Genomic DNA, 14,449 nt, shown 5'->3' with positions numbered 1-14,449 from the left:
TTTAATAACGCAGTGTCCTAAAACTTTGCTTGTTTTGTTTTTCTGAGAGGAAATTTTGCAGTTTTCTTCATCTATGGCCTTTAATTTAGTAACTCAGAGTCTTCTGTTGGTTTCACTTTGAACAAGAAAAATTTTATGGTTTTGTGCGAGAGCTTCCTTTTAGGCCTTGACATCAACCACCAGTTATGTTGTTGAATTTTAAAAATGAAAGCGATGTGAAAGAAATGTTTATGTGAAAAAAGGAGATGTGGGGACAAATAAAGTAATGTAATAAACTGTGAAGTTAACGCCATATGTTTGTGTAGTTTGATGTTCAGTTAATGTCTGAAATGAAAATTTTGAATAAAGGATTTTGCTACTGTGAAGTTACTAGATATATTCCCTGTCATGGCATTTTATAATTTCCTTTACATGCATCCATGTGGTAAGCATATTTATATATTACCAAATATTACTTGAAAAATATGTTTCAATTTTTTTTTTGTATATCTCCTTCATAAAGGCTTTTGTTTGAGCTATCACTGTTTCAATTTGTTTTGATCTGGTCGATACAGAAATCTCTCCAGAAGCAGTTTGCATTATTGAGGCTAAAAGCCTGCTAACGATGCAGCAGTGATTTGTCATTCTTCTTGCCCTATGGTAAGAAAAGGTCTTCCTATTTGCCTTCTCAAGATCAAACTTTTTTCACCCATGAGTGTGTGTAAGGTATTCGCACCTTGAGAATGCTGTCTGATAGTTGATCATACCTAGATCACCAGTCTTACTCCTGCACGGAGAGGGTGTGGGGGACCATGGTGACTAGTTCTCCTTCAAGTACCCACTTAAGTGGTCACAGACTATATTAGGGTTCCCCTTAATAAAGAGGTAGGAGCATGATAAAGCCTGATGCATGGACATTTTGTATGAGAGTGCCTCCGTTGAGGTAATTTTAGAGCTAGACATTCTGCTCCAGCCTACTCTCCTTCTGCCACCAGGAGGACTTGGCAAGAAACAGGAGGCTCCGGGGAGTGTGGACTTTCTCTGCATCCCTGTTAACTCTTCATCCCTGGAAGCAGCTGCTGTATTCAGGAAGGATGGATCTTTGCAATTCAGCAATCTGTGTATTTACACCCTTAGAGTGGGGAGATAAGGCTGTTCATTTGCATCATTGCAGTTTCATCTGGTAAATCAAACTGTTGGAGAAGATTCTGCCTGTTTCAGATTTCTTCCCTTTACACACTGGAAGACTGCACTCTAATGTCTTCTGAAGCACAAGTGGATGACAGAATATTCTTGCTAGTCTCTGTAACTATGATAGAATCTTCAGTTGATATGTGGTGTCTGAATGGTGAGATGTTAATCTTGGCTCCAGGCATGTGCCAGGGACCTCCTGTTAGATGTTTCTTCTTTCTTCCATACTTAGATAAGTGAAGTTCCATACTCTGCAGAGCTGTGAGGGACACCCAATTCCTAGGTCGTATCTCCAGTCAGGAACAAGGCCCCACACGATCCCCATGCCCTCTTCAGGCAGTTTGCGCCTCCTGATGGCGATCTGAACAGCCTGAGCTATGGTTGAGGTCATAGACAACTGTAGATACCAACTTTGTTAGGTCATGACATAGAGGCAGGCAGATGGATTGATGCTGTCTGGGGATCTTATGCTTTTCTTTGCCATCTGCTGCCTTAACGCGTATTTTCACTCTTTTTATTGATGCAAGATGGACACATTTTCTACCATCTTGGTATAATAAAACATCAGATATTTGGGTGCCAGGCATAATGAACGACTGTGATGTACCTCACAATGTGTCCCCGCTTCTGTGTCCTTCTTCATACACCCTTTTCGTGAAAGCATGCCCTATCTGTGGATGGATTTTGCTTTACGTTACTGGTACCTTACAGCCAGTTGCAGAATATCCCAGTAGAACGAATTCTACAGAGGTTGTTTCTTGCCGAGAGGAAAAGGTGTTTTGGCACTGTATTCATAGGTCTGGAATTCTGTGTGGATTTAGGTAGCATTTGGTTGTTCAATAGGTGGTCTGCAACTTTTTAGTATCATAGGTGCATATTTTCATATACCTTGTCAATATTTTACTTTCTTCTCAAATGATAGCTGTGTTCATTTCAGGGTCTTTCCATGTGTCTTGTCTGTTACCTTTGAAATTTTCATCATGGTGGTGGCAGTCGTTGCTGTTAACTTCTTGTGTATCATCTGTGTGCCTTTTTTTAATTTACTTTTGCAATTGTTTGCTCAATAAAGGGTGCCAGAAAGGTGCAAAACCTGAATCTCTGCAAATGACTCAGTCTCTTTCCAAACATCTGGGTTCCGAGGTGAACACTTGAATCAAAAGTTCTATTACTGCAAATTCATGGGATCACTGGAGGAACTATTAACTCTCAATTTGTGAGAGCTCTTTTGTCTGTGAACAGATCTTAGTCTGTGCTTTCCCTTTCTGACAATACACTTCCCAGCTAACCTCTGTGATGCCTCGTGCCATGCATCACCTAACACTAAGTATGTCTCCCCTCTGTGTGCTCTCCTGCCTTGTACCCTTTCAGCAGGCTGGCTGCCGTTCCTCAAAATACAGGAAACTTCGGCTACGGTAGCAGCATCGGGAACTCCTCCAGTTCCTTCCCCAAATCTTGTGATGCCTGGCAAATCCCATTTGTTCTGGTAAATACCATCATCAAAGAGCTGAAGTCTGTGCAGGAGTATGAGCCTCATGTTACTTGTTTTGGAACTTGAGCATGCTTCTGAAATACATCCATGTGAGGTTTCCAGGCTGTGGGGATCATCAAAGGATGTTGTGCTGGAGCAGAAATGCACAACATTTTCTCTGTTCCACGAAGGCCCTATACAGTTGGTACATAGAGAAGATGATCAGCTGTTCTCCCTGTTCTTCTGGCTGTTTGTCAGATCCATGAAACAGGGTCACATTTTCTTGAGGGTGTGCCCGAGATCTGTTCTGGTTGCCTCATCTGCATCCTTCCAAGGGGGGGTCAGCCTAGCATTAATCCATTTTACTTCCTGCGCTGGCAGGAGGTGCTGATGCTTCTGCCAAACGTGAGGTCAGGGTGCAGGCTTGCTCTCGGGGCATTATTGGTATCATGCTTGGGTGGGCTGTTCGAAGGATTTCATCCAGTTGCTGTATTGCTGGGAATTCTGGTAAGTCTGAGCAGGGCCCTGATCATTACAGGTCTCCAAAATATTTGAGACTGTTACAGTGCCTGGATTTTCTTCATTTTGTGGTGAAGACCTGGAAGATTTCTGCTCTTCCTCTTAACTGTTGCCCACAGATTAGTGTCTCTGACTTTTGCCACTTTCCCAAAATACTCCAGTGTCACTATGGGTGCTGAAGACTTTTGAGAGCTTTGTGAGTGTTTTGTGAGTACTGGTTGAGAGTATTGCCCTTTACTTCAACTAGACCAGTCCATATAAGTACTAGGAGTGTGTTTGACACTTAGTATGTTTATTACCAGTCCCAGCGTCCTCTCCCTTAGTTCTGTAAAAGCCCATATGCCACCCATTTCTGCTCGTGCTCGCTGAAAGAGTAAGCCTCGGTTTTCTGCCCTTTTCTGTGTTCATCAAAGGCTTTATTTGGCTTGTTATTTGTCCAGTGGCTGGTTTGATTTAAACCTAGATGCACAGCCACGTAGGACTGTCTTGTCTTGTAACCTCTTAACTGCCTGCTTGTGGCTCCACCTTTCCGTGAAGGTGCAAGAAGAGTGGGATAAATGCAGATCTGTATTTCCATACACATCTTTTTGAAGGCTGAGTAAGTTCAGAGGAGAGCTTCTATGCTTCTCAGTTTGTGGCTGCATTTTATATTAAACTCCCAGGTTTTCCTTCTAAACCTCAGACCTGCAAGTTTCCTCATTCAGACGGTTGATGTCAGAGCGACACAAGCGAGCACTATGTTTTTGTATTCACAGATTCAGCACCTGAGTAATGTCTTGGCCCTTTTGGTTTATTAGCGTGGGCAGAGCCTGCATGCCAGCTGGTGAAAGCATCTGAGGTTTCTGTATGGTTGCTGCCCTCTTACTGAATAGGGATTGGTGTCAAGATTTTCAATGAATGGCCACAAGTGGGATCTTTTAACTTGATTTGGAATTTCCTACTGAAGCCCAAGTTATTGTTGAGTAACCACATGGAAATGCATTCACATCTTCATCAGGCATGATGTGGTGTCTGAGACACTGATGACTGATGATGACTGTTTCCCTGAGGCCTCTGAGGTCCTCTGCTAGGTAATTTATGACAGATGCTTAATGGCTTAGTGCCATTCACAGTGTGAGCATAGATGTGGACTGTCATTCAGCTGAAAAATGTGAAGTTTACATACTTTATTTTTATTTTTACTATAATAACTTTCCTCATCTACATTTGTTTTAGCCTGGCTTTCCCATCTCCTTCTGGGTTCTTTGAAGTTTTTTATTTCTCTGTGGTTTAGAGGGAACTAGAAGACCCCCTGGAATGCCCTTCTTGGTATTCTCATTCAGTCACCCTGATAGTAGACCCTCTACTGGTCCTGCAAAGGTGAACGTTACTGTCAACCAATAAGATGTTTGTCAGAGTGTGAAAATACCTGTGGATTACAGACCATGAAAATTTCTGGTGGCTGGTCAGTAACATTTAGCATTCTCAAAATTATTTTGAAAAACTCTAAAGGCTAGAGTCTGCATGAGCTTTAAGTGCAGAGCACAGCACTGCAGCTCGGGAAGGTGTGGGATACAGTGTGTACCAGCGCAGCTTCAGCCCAGGGTGTCCTTTGATAATTAACAGTGCTGCCATTTCTAGTGGAATCTCTCTATGTGTTGACATCAGCACCAAAGAGAAGAGAGAAGAAAGAAAACGTGCATAGCCCCGATGAATACTGCTCTCCCCTGTGAAAACAGGATGGCAGCAATAAAGAGTACGCATGGCAGAATCAGTCCTCCCCTTCCCATCCCTCTCCCCTTTTCTGTGTAGGGTTGTGCATTTATATTAAGCCTGAAGAATGAAAGTGGCTGTTGTTCTTTACTAAAAATAGCATTGACAAGCTATTTCGGCCAATTAACAGAATGCTAATGTCTAACATGGATGGAGAAAGCAGACTTAAATCCTCCAACAGGAGATAAATATCCTGTCTCTTAAGAGACATCATTCAGTAACAGCTGTCTCTGGACCTCATGACTTCTTACTCTCAAACCGATTTGTCCTCTACTACCTTCTGCTCAGCTGCTGAGTTTGATCTGCCATTGAGAGGTGGTATTTGCTGGCTCTTGTGGTTTTTTTCATTGCCACTGTTTTTAGCTGATTTGTGTCTTACATCAGCATAGGACTGTTGCCAGTAGTGCTCTGCATGTCCTCGAGGAACAAAACACCCTTGGTTTTCTTAGATGTCATTTATTCTTGAAGGCTTGGTCCTTAAGGTTAGGTATAACCTTGGTACTGATGTCATAATGGCAAATGGGTTGTTTGCCAATCTTCTGTTTGAAGTTTAACCCTAGTGTTTATTTGTATATTATACATTCTGTTTGCTAAGTTGTAAACTGTGTGCCATTTCATACAAGTGACTGACGTAAGAAGATAAATAAATTGATGAGATGTTATTGTTGAGCATTGAAATATGGGAGCTTTAAATTGACATGCATAGACGTGATGTTTCCCCTTGCTAGCCTGATCACATAGCATATAGTTAAATTATTATATGCTTACTGTAGTATATTGTTACTCTTTTATTAAACGTTATGTATGTTCTTCTGTCCAGTGAAGAAGATCTGAGCCCAGATTTTTAAAATGCCAATTACATTATCTTAAAGAAGCAAAAGTAATTAACAAATCACAGTAACCACAGGAAGTTACAGACTGAAGTTTAAGTAAACATAAGTGTATCTTGCTGGGTGCTGGATACTGGAACATCATTTGTGACTACAGGAATTTTTTCTACGTAACATAAAACCTGCATTTTCAAAGGCAAGGAATGGTAATCAACTGTAGGAACACAGAGAGTGAACTTTTGCTGTCTAAAATTGTCTGCCTTCCAATCTAATAATTGCTCTTTGGACTTGCTTTTGGTTCCCGTGTGTGATATTTTGATGTGTAGCTGTCTCTGTCTCGGTCATTTGTTCTCTGTAAGAGGTGGGCTGGGCCGTGCCTGTTCGGTTGCCCAGGAGCATGCCTGGTGCTGCCTCCACACTCTGCTTTGTGTAGTTGTGATAAGTGTCCGTTCTACTCTCGTTCAGCTTGTCCTCAACACAGATTATGCGTACTATTAAAATAAAAAAAGATTTATTCAGAGAGATAAATCTATTCAGAGGGAGTTAGCATCATGCTTTAGGTAGAAACGTGATGTCATCGTTAAAAGCAAACACAAATCTAGTTTAAACTGAGGGGCTGAGTGTTTCTCCACTTGTTTTGTCCCTCCTACTTGAATTTCTGAAGTCGGGTTTCAGGTGGGGAGGTTCCATGTTTGTAGCAAGTTGTTACAGGGGTGTTGCCACCCAGTCCAGGGACCTGGGGCTTCAGGAAGGTAAGCAGCTCTGGGAAGTGCAATCAGACTTCTCGCTTTCTTTTATCCTGTGCCTTCCTTGGCGCTGGTGTTGACATGGACACCTATGAAGAAGGGAAGAGGTGAGAGGGGTGAGACGGGACTCTTCCTCTGGCAAGAAGTGCTTACCTTTTGTACCTCTCCTGTGCTTTTATGTCAGCACCTTCCCTCTGTGTAAAGGCCTTTAACGTGAATTCATAACAAATTCCCAGTTGTTACAATGCTTTTGAGGCTGACAACATGATGTAACATGTCAAACCCTGTTAAAATAAATGTGCAGCCATGGTCTTTGATATGATTTCAGCTTTCTGTAGACATCCTACATTTTAAATGTGGACGCATTAGTTAGCACTGAGGGTGACCCTAATAGCTTGGTGTGGACATGCACAGTCCTCATCTTTTTTCCAGCTTTTGCTTGGCTTTCTGCATCACTTCTTATGCCTTGTAACAAAATGAGTTTCTCTTTTATATCAAAAAGCACCAAGTTTTTTCATCTCTGTGTTGGTCCCACTTATTTAAAGAATGTTACGTGTCACCTTTCAGAAGCAGAATGGGACAGTAAAATGGATTCAGTAATTTCAAACCCTTTTCACATGTGTTTAGGAACTCATGTAAAATTCAGAGGCATCAGAATGTATGATAAAGTTTTCATTGGTTTTGATATTTTTAAAAGCCTTGTTTGTAGATTGAAGGCTTCAGGTGTGCATTTTTGAACTTTACTCCATCTCTGATAAGGAGGTACAATTTTATTTTTTTTTTGAGACATGAAGTTCTTTTAGAGTTACATGGGATATATGAAAACCGGTATAAAAATATCTGTAATAACATTTTGAGAACTGGCAACGCCATAGTGAATCTCAGTTGTACAAATATTATTGGTCTAAACTAAAAAGTTACAAGCTAGTAAAAAAATCATTATTACAAGAGAACTGGCATATTTTTAGATCTTGTTGGCTTATAATAAAATCCCTTGTATCCTTGTAGAGCTTCTTGACGTATCTGTGAAATATTTTACATCAGAAGGTCTTTGACTACTGGGTACTGTGGACAGCAAAACAGAGAAATTTTAAGGATTTTTGAGAGAGGATTCCCTTGGCATTAAGTATCATACTTTACTTTTTCCCAGGTGTTCTTGTGCTCATCTCCTGCAGCTACTTATAAACTCCACTGTCTTAATACCATCTCAGTTTTCTATTTTTGTTGTAAATCTCTTTGTTCAGTAGGAACCTGTAGGGTTCCTTCATTCTATTAAACATAATGATGAAGACTATAAATGGAAGGAATGAAAGGAGGAGAGCCGTAGCTTGTACCGTGGGAAAGCTGCCCTTCTTTCTGAGGGAGATACAAAAGGCAGGGTAATATTTGAAGGACTGAAACTGGGAAGGAAATAGGAAGAATCATCAGAGGGAGGATCTCAGAGATACTCCTGTAAATTTAAAATAATGGAATGAAAAAATTCTAAGAGAAACCAGCGATTGAGAGAAAGTAGAAAAATTGAGATTTCTGCTACAAAATAATTTGATTGGAAAATTTCAGTAAACTCTGTGATACTGTCTTACTTCAGTGTGGTCTAATTGTGCATCAACTCCAGTTTTCTTAGACTTCACTAAATTGTTTCAGTGTACTAAGTTGATAAATATGCTTTATTTTTCATAGTTTTATGTGTGGCATTAATTTTCTGCTGACTCGTGCTGTTCTGAAACAGTCCAGTCAACACAAAAGAGAGCAAGCTGGGAAGGAAGGTCTTGAAAGACAGTGCTCAACCAGGAGGTAAACTTCAGCTGCAGTAGGGTTGCACCTGGAGCCATCTGCAAAGCTCTTGTGATCGGATCTGCTGTGGAGCTGTCTTGACGGTAGTTCTTGCCATTCCAGGATTCTGGAGGGAGACAAGTAACACTGTCACATGATAGGAGAGATCCTTTGGGATTGTGCTAAGATGAAAGAAGAAACCTGGACTCTTGCACCTGGACAAAATGTCTTTAATCATAGATTATCATATAAGGCACTGGAGTTGACATGAAATGCTAATGTCACCATGTTGAGGTTCTGATTTGCCATAATACCTAAATCTGCATAAAAACATACTTGTGCTCAGAACAGTAGCTTGTACTTTTCTAGGTGTTGCACGTTGTAAAGTCCCTATCTTCCCATTATCACAGATACGTACTTCTGATAGTGAACTAACTCGGCTGTCAAGGGGAGAATATAGATGCTTCTGTGGAAAACCTGTGGGTATTTGCTGTGGCTGAAAAATTGACCTGTGCTTTGCTGTGAGCAGGGAGAATCAAAATGGACTGAATAAACAGGTTCACAGCCAGGAAACTTGCGCATCAGCAGCTTGATGTGTGTCTAAATTTGGACCTGCAGCTTCCTGCAGATTCTTTGGCAATATACAATGTGTAGTGTCCATTTTAGGATCTTGGGTTGCACTTGGCAGCGTAATAAAATATTCTCTAAGCAATATTTCCATAGAGGAGAGTTGTTCTATTCAAGTTTTGAGTTGGGAAGTCTGTGTAAAGTCCTGTGTTCTGAAAACCTTTAAAAGCTCAGTTTCACATTTTGAAAGCTTGAACAACTGCTTTTCAAGTTGTTGGTGACAAAATGCTTAGTCATCATTAATTTGGAACTAGGTAGTAGCCTGGAAAGCTGTCGATACCACCAGTGAAACCTGTCTCTAATTCTTTTGTAATTTTGTTTTGCCCATCTGTTGTCTCCTGAGATCTTTGACCGTTAATTACAGCTTAGAACATAACCTTTGGATAATGTCTACCTGGGAGCCTTGCTTGCAGTTGATTAGCAGGACCAAATGGTGCTTCGTTCTCCAAATGTGTGCCCAAATATCATCTCTCTGCCTGGTTCCTGCTGTTTTGTTTTCAGGAAGTGTGAGACCTTTCTTCCAGAAATTCATTGGAATGATTTAAAAGTTCTCAGTGCTGAGCTGGTGCTTTCGTTGGCGGTAGCCTCTGCACACGCTAGTGACAAAGTAGTCTTATTTCTCCCCTCCTTTTTCACAGTTTGCTTTAACACAGGCTGAAAGTGAGCATAACAGCGGAGAACATGTATGTAAATCTGTTTAGCAAATTCAAGAGTAGGCTTTCTAATGGGACATGCGATGGCTCAGTAAAACACTCTTTTTTTTTTTTTTTTTTCCTTTTATTGTTCTGTTTTCTCCTCGCAGCTCCCAACTACATAAACAAACAAGTAACTTAAAACCCCAGTGCTTGTTTCCATTGTGTAAACTGAAAGGAAGTGGTATACATATTTATATATGGTTTATTGTGAGACAGATTGAGTACCATTTTGACTGTAGCCCTCAAATTTTCCCCTGATCTGCACAGAGCCTGTGAGTAGTGTTGTAAGTTACTGGTATTTTATGTGGAGGGTTTTGTAAACAAAGCCCTTTGTTGGACATTTGACAGCCATTTATATTAGAGGATGCTGTGAAGGCACCTGGCTCTCTAGGGACCATCATGAGGGTGGGGAGAGGTGTTGAATCTGGGCTTGTTCGGCCAGGATTGCAGTAGGTATTGGAGCTACTGGATGACCGATGCTCTTACGACGTATCTCAGCATTTTCTGAGAAGCAAGTCTGAATTAGGTCTCGGGAAGATAAAAGCTCCTGTGCTTGAGAAAGTAAGGAGGGAGCATATGAACGAACTAGAAATATGTTCATTGTAACTGAACAATGAACTGAACATTGTAACTGGAGACAACCAGTTTTGGAGCGGAGTTGTAGATTCACAGATGGCTGATCTCTTCGTATGATACGCTGTTGCCATTTTTGAAGAGAGGGGTTTCCCCCTGGTCCTCTGCCCTCAGCCTGACACCCCTTTCCCTCTTCTCATGTATGTGGGCTTGCAGCCTCCCTTGGGCTGGATCTGGAGCTCAGCTGACCCTTCTGTGGGTCAGATTCACCCAGTAAAACAGTGGAAAACCAACCTAGCAAGAGCGGGAGTTTGCTTTATGCCATTTCTGTGGGTTGAGTTGGCTTACAAAGGGATCTGAGATGGCTGTAGACAGCATGAGATAAGCAGTGGGAGCCAGTGACTGATGCAGGAAGGCAGAGAGGAGATAGGGAGTATTCCCTTTGTGGTAGTAGCGAGCTGTTAAACCTGCTTGTCCCCTCTTAAGAAACTGTTCACATTGATTGGCCTTAAAAAATCACCGACTTCATTGTGAGCGGTCACTGTATCTCTGAGGACAGTGTTCTTGTAAAACAGTGAGCAGAGTGGGGGCTTGCCCAACTGGGAAGTCTCTGAATTGAAAAATGTACTAATAACTTTGAGGCATAAGAAACCAGAGGTTGTGGCAGCTTGCTCAAAGCTAGTGTCGCATTCATGTAGAGGCAGGCTGGAACGCATCTGAAGAAAGAAGCTTCTGTGTAATTTTACTGGGGTGGCTGAATTTCATATTTATTATAAGTCTTCATGCTTAAAGTATTTAGCATGCATAGTGGGCCAACCACTTTATTCATTCCTTCCAAACCGTATTTTTGTTGGCATGCACGTCATAGCAAGTCATCACTATTCCTGCCTCATCACTTCTCTCGTTTCCTGGTGATATACCATATGATACTGCAACACCTTACTTGGTACGTGCAGTATAGTTGCACCCTGTCCCTTCTTTATATGCTAAAATGGCATGCTTGTGTTGAGTTGATTATTTTTTCTTTTTCAGAAGTCTATAGATGATGTACATCGTGGTATCTGAGCAGCTATATTGATGAGGTTGCTAAATTGTCAAAAGATTTCCGAAGTGTTTTAAGCGTTTCCTTAAATATTATTCATAAACTACAAAAGGAAGACTTTGTGCTGTGTGCATTTAGGAGGGATTTATTTCTATCTGATGTAAACAAGTCACATACATGCACTTACTTTGTTTTTAAATGTCAAGGTACTTCTCTAAAAAAGAGCAGCAAGAGTTTTGTTTTTCAAAAGAGTTAGGTTGATCAAAATGTTTACTTCTGGCTCTTTGCTTTTTGTAGTCTCTACTTTTTTTTACAAAATAGCAAATTAGGTAGATTCTGAAATCAGTAGAAGACTGCAGTTTTGATATGAGGAGATCAAATGGTTTCAAAGCTTAGTGTTTTTCTCTTCATAGCAGTGACAGCATTAAATTGTTAAATTGTTATTTGAGAGTGACGTTCCACTGAACAGTGTTGTTACAATAAAAATAAGATAAAATAGTAAACAGTCTGCAATTTGAGAAGATCATGTTTACAATTGGTTTATTATTTTAAAATCAGATCCCCAAATTGTAGAACGTTGATAACAGCCTCTGTTTTTAAACAAGTCTGGTTTTAGCATAAGGAAGAGATCTTTAAAGAACCAGTGACTGACTTAATTATAGCTATTTAATAGAAGTATCACTGAAGTAATAGGGATACATAGAATGATTCCACCTTTGGGATCCATTCTTAGAAAGGACTTGAGGACTCTTCTTATTGTGGAGGGCTTGCCCTGACAACGTGGGGCAAACTCACCTTTGTGATGGCTGGTTTTGATTTAGGACACTTACGGGGTAGGGGTTGAAGGAGTGAAAACCAGAGCAATGGATGGAGTTAGGGATGTATTTTCTTCTAGTGTTTCCAAGTTCAGCAAAGTGTTGTGCAGCACTTCTCTTCTTCTTTCATTGTGTAAACTTGTTGACTACCCTGCAGAGTTTAGTGTCACTGAGCAATCTGAGGGAGATGCCAAGGCTGGTTCTTCCCCTGAGGAGACACTAGGATGCGATTTGAATTTCCGAGGATTGCCTGGGGCTAAATGATGTTTGGTGCACCTCAGTGAAAAAACAGTGTTTATCTAGATAACTGCATCTTTGCTGCTGTAAAGTCAAAATTTTGTTAGGGAGTCGCCTATGATGCTTAGTCCGTTTATTCCGAGGGAGTAGAAGAAAGCTACATGTAAGCAGAAACCAAGCATTTTTTGTAAATGATCTTTGGGTTCATAGAGTTTGAATATAATAGAAAATGTCTGCATTATTTTAGGCTGTTGCTTCCTTGACTTTGTTGTCTCTGTTTTCATCTTGCTGTCAGTCCTTAACAGTATATATACAGGTTATAATTTTGTTCCTCTGCGAGATCAGAGGATAGCAGAGAAATACATACAACAATAATTTTGTTGTTGCTAATAAGAGCACTCCCATGTACCAATATGCAATGGAACGTAAAGGAGGATTGCTTGAATGCTCAAAAATGTGGGGATTTTCCCTTTACAGGTGTTCACTGTCCCAGTCACAGAAGAGCAGAGGTTAAGATCTGCTCATCTGCAAAGACCATGCTTCTCACGTAACGGAGGGAGAACTGTTGAAACATACCCCCCCCCCCCCCCGCCCTCCGTGTTTAAAGTATATTGGGATACTATGTAATGTTGCAGTGAGCTAAAAATCTCCTTGGAAAACTTGTTTAATATCAGGTATGGGGTATTGCTTTTTAAACTTCCAATAGACACCAGAAATTCTGAGGAGCTGTTGTAAAGGAGCACATCCTCACTTTGAAGCTTCTTCCTGGTAGGTGCCACGCTGTTGTAAATTTAACTGACCCTAGGAGTGTTGGTCTTTGAGAGCATATAAAAATAGGATTTATGGTTCTGAGTTAATAAAATATGCTGATGCCACTGTAAGCCCTATTTAGATAGACAGCAGTAATCTCTGTTCAGCAGTATGAAACCGTCTGTCTCTAAGTAGTAGAAAACCTAAGAGTTCACAGCAAGGTTGTACCACATCCAGAGATGAGAAAAATGTCTCTGAAGTCAGAGGAGTTTTAGCTGCGTGGTTTTATTTTCCTGTGTAATTGCGTTCATTCTCCTGTGCTCATATTATACATCACGTCAAATAAACAAGATGCCCAAAGTGCACAAAGGTGCATTTTAAAGTTCCTACCATACCTTATTTTTGCCAGCTTCAGCACAAGGAACAAGTTTCTTCTGAGTCTACAAGGTGAATCTGAAGTATGTGGAATTGGTGTTAAAAGGTGGAACATGCTGTGTGCTCATAAAAAACCTCTGTTCAGTTCAATAATGAGATACATTAAGAGGGCTAAGTTAACGTATCGCCACTTTTTTGTGTTTTTTACAGTGCAAAATTGCCGTTTCCAAGTTTTTACCTTTCATGGAAGAGGGTGATAGAATTACATGTTTGGAAAGATAACTTTGAATTTGTAATTTTTCTATTGTGTTTGAAATATTTGACATTTAAATACATGGTTGTATTTACATATGTTGCATTTTCATTACAGCTAATCCTCTTGAAACTTGGTTGGCAAATGCCTTAAGCAGTTCTGTAAAATTGGGACAGATACAGTATTCTGCAACCTTGGAATCTAATTGCAAATAAAGAACATTTTATAATTGTATTTTTCCACTGTTAAGATTCCCACTTTTAAAATTTAAAAGAGAATTGCTGTATGTAAACATTAAGGAAATAGACTTCAGCAGGGAGATTAATATCTGAAAATTCACCAATTGGCACCTTATTTTAGTATAAAATATTAATAATCATGATTTTATATGCTGTGAACATAAAGATTACCTCTGTATGCTACTTAATATATTAAGTAAACATGTCTGTGTGAAGAAACCATTCTGTGTGCATTACGAGGCACATGCATTTTTACAAAAGGCAACAGTTTTCAATATTAAGTCTAAATGATTGCTTTATAATTTGAAAAGACAGTAGAATAAGAAATCATTTCTTTGACACATAATGTTTTTTATAGTCCACAAATACATGGTGTCCATATGTGCTGGGATTTTGGTTTTTGTTTCGGGGCTTTTAAAAACAAGTATCTTTGGCATTTTTTTGCCCCTGTTTCCTAGCTTTTGATTTATTCAGATGTCATAAATTATAGCTAAATATAACTAAGCCTGTTTTGTTCTGTATGTGAAATAACTTATTTATTAAATACCCTTAAGTTTACAGAATTCAACCGTAATAGTCACTGAA

General features: G+C 40.1%; 1 protein-coding gene across 9 annotated transcripts in view; it reads left to right on the top strand.

Annotated features, from left to right (window-relative positions):
* FOXP2 (forkhead box P2) overlaps window positions 1-14,449 on the top strand; it is a 445,070-nt gene that overhangs the window by 42,792 nt on the left and 387,829 nt on the right. Inside the window, exon 1 of one of the 9 annotated variants that reach the window (XM_056339328.1) lies at window positions 8,185-8,279. The exons of the other annotated variants lie outside the window; for them this stretch is intronic. The gene's annotated coding sequence lies outside the window, so the exon portion shown is untranslated. Of the gene's footprint in view, window positions 1-8,184; window positions 8,280-14,449 lie in introns of those variants that run through there. 9 annotated transcript variants of the gene reach the window in all.

Source organism: Falco biarmicus, chromosome 5, assembly GCF_023638135.1.
Source record: "Falco biarmicus isolate bFalBia1 chromosome 5, bFalBia1.pri, whole genome shotgun sequence".
Taxonomy (NCBI): Eukaryota; Metazoa; Chordata; class Aves; order Falconiformes; family Falconidae; genus Falco; species Falco biarmicus.
This window is presented reverse-complemented; position numbering and strand designations above follow the sequence as displayed.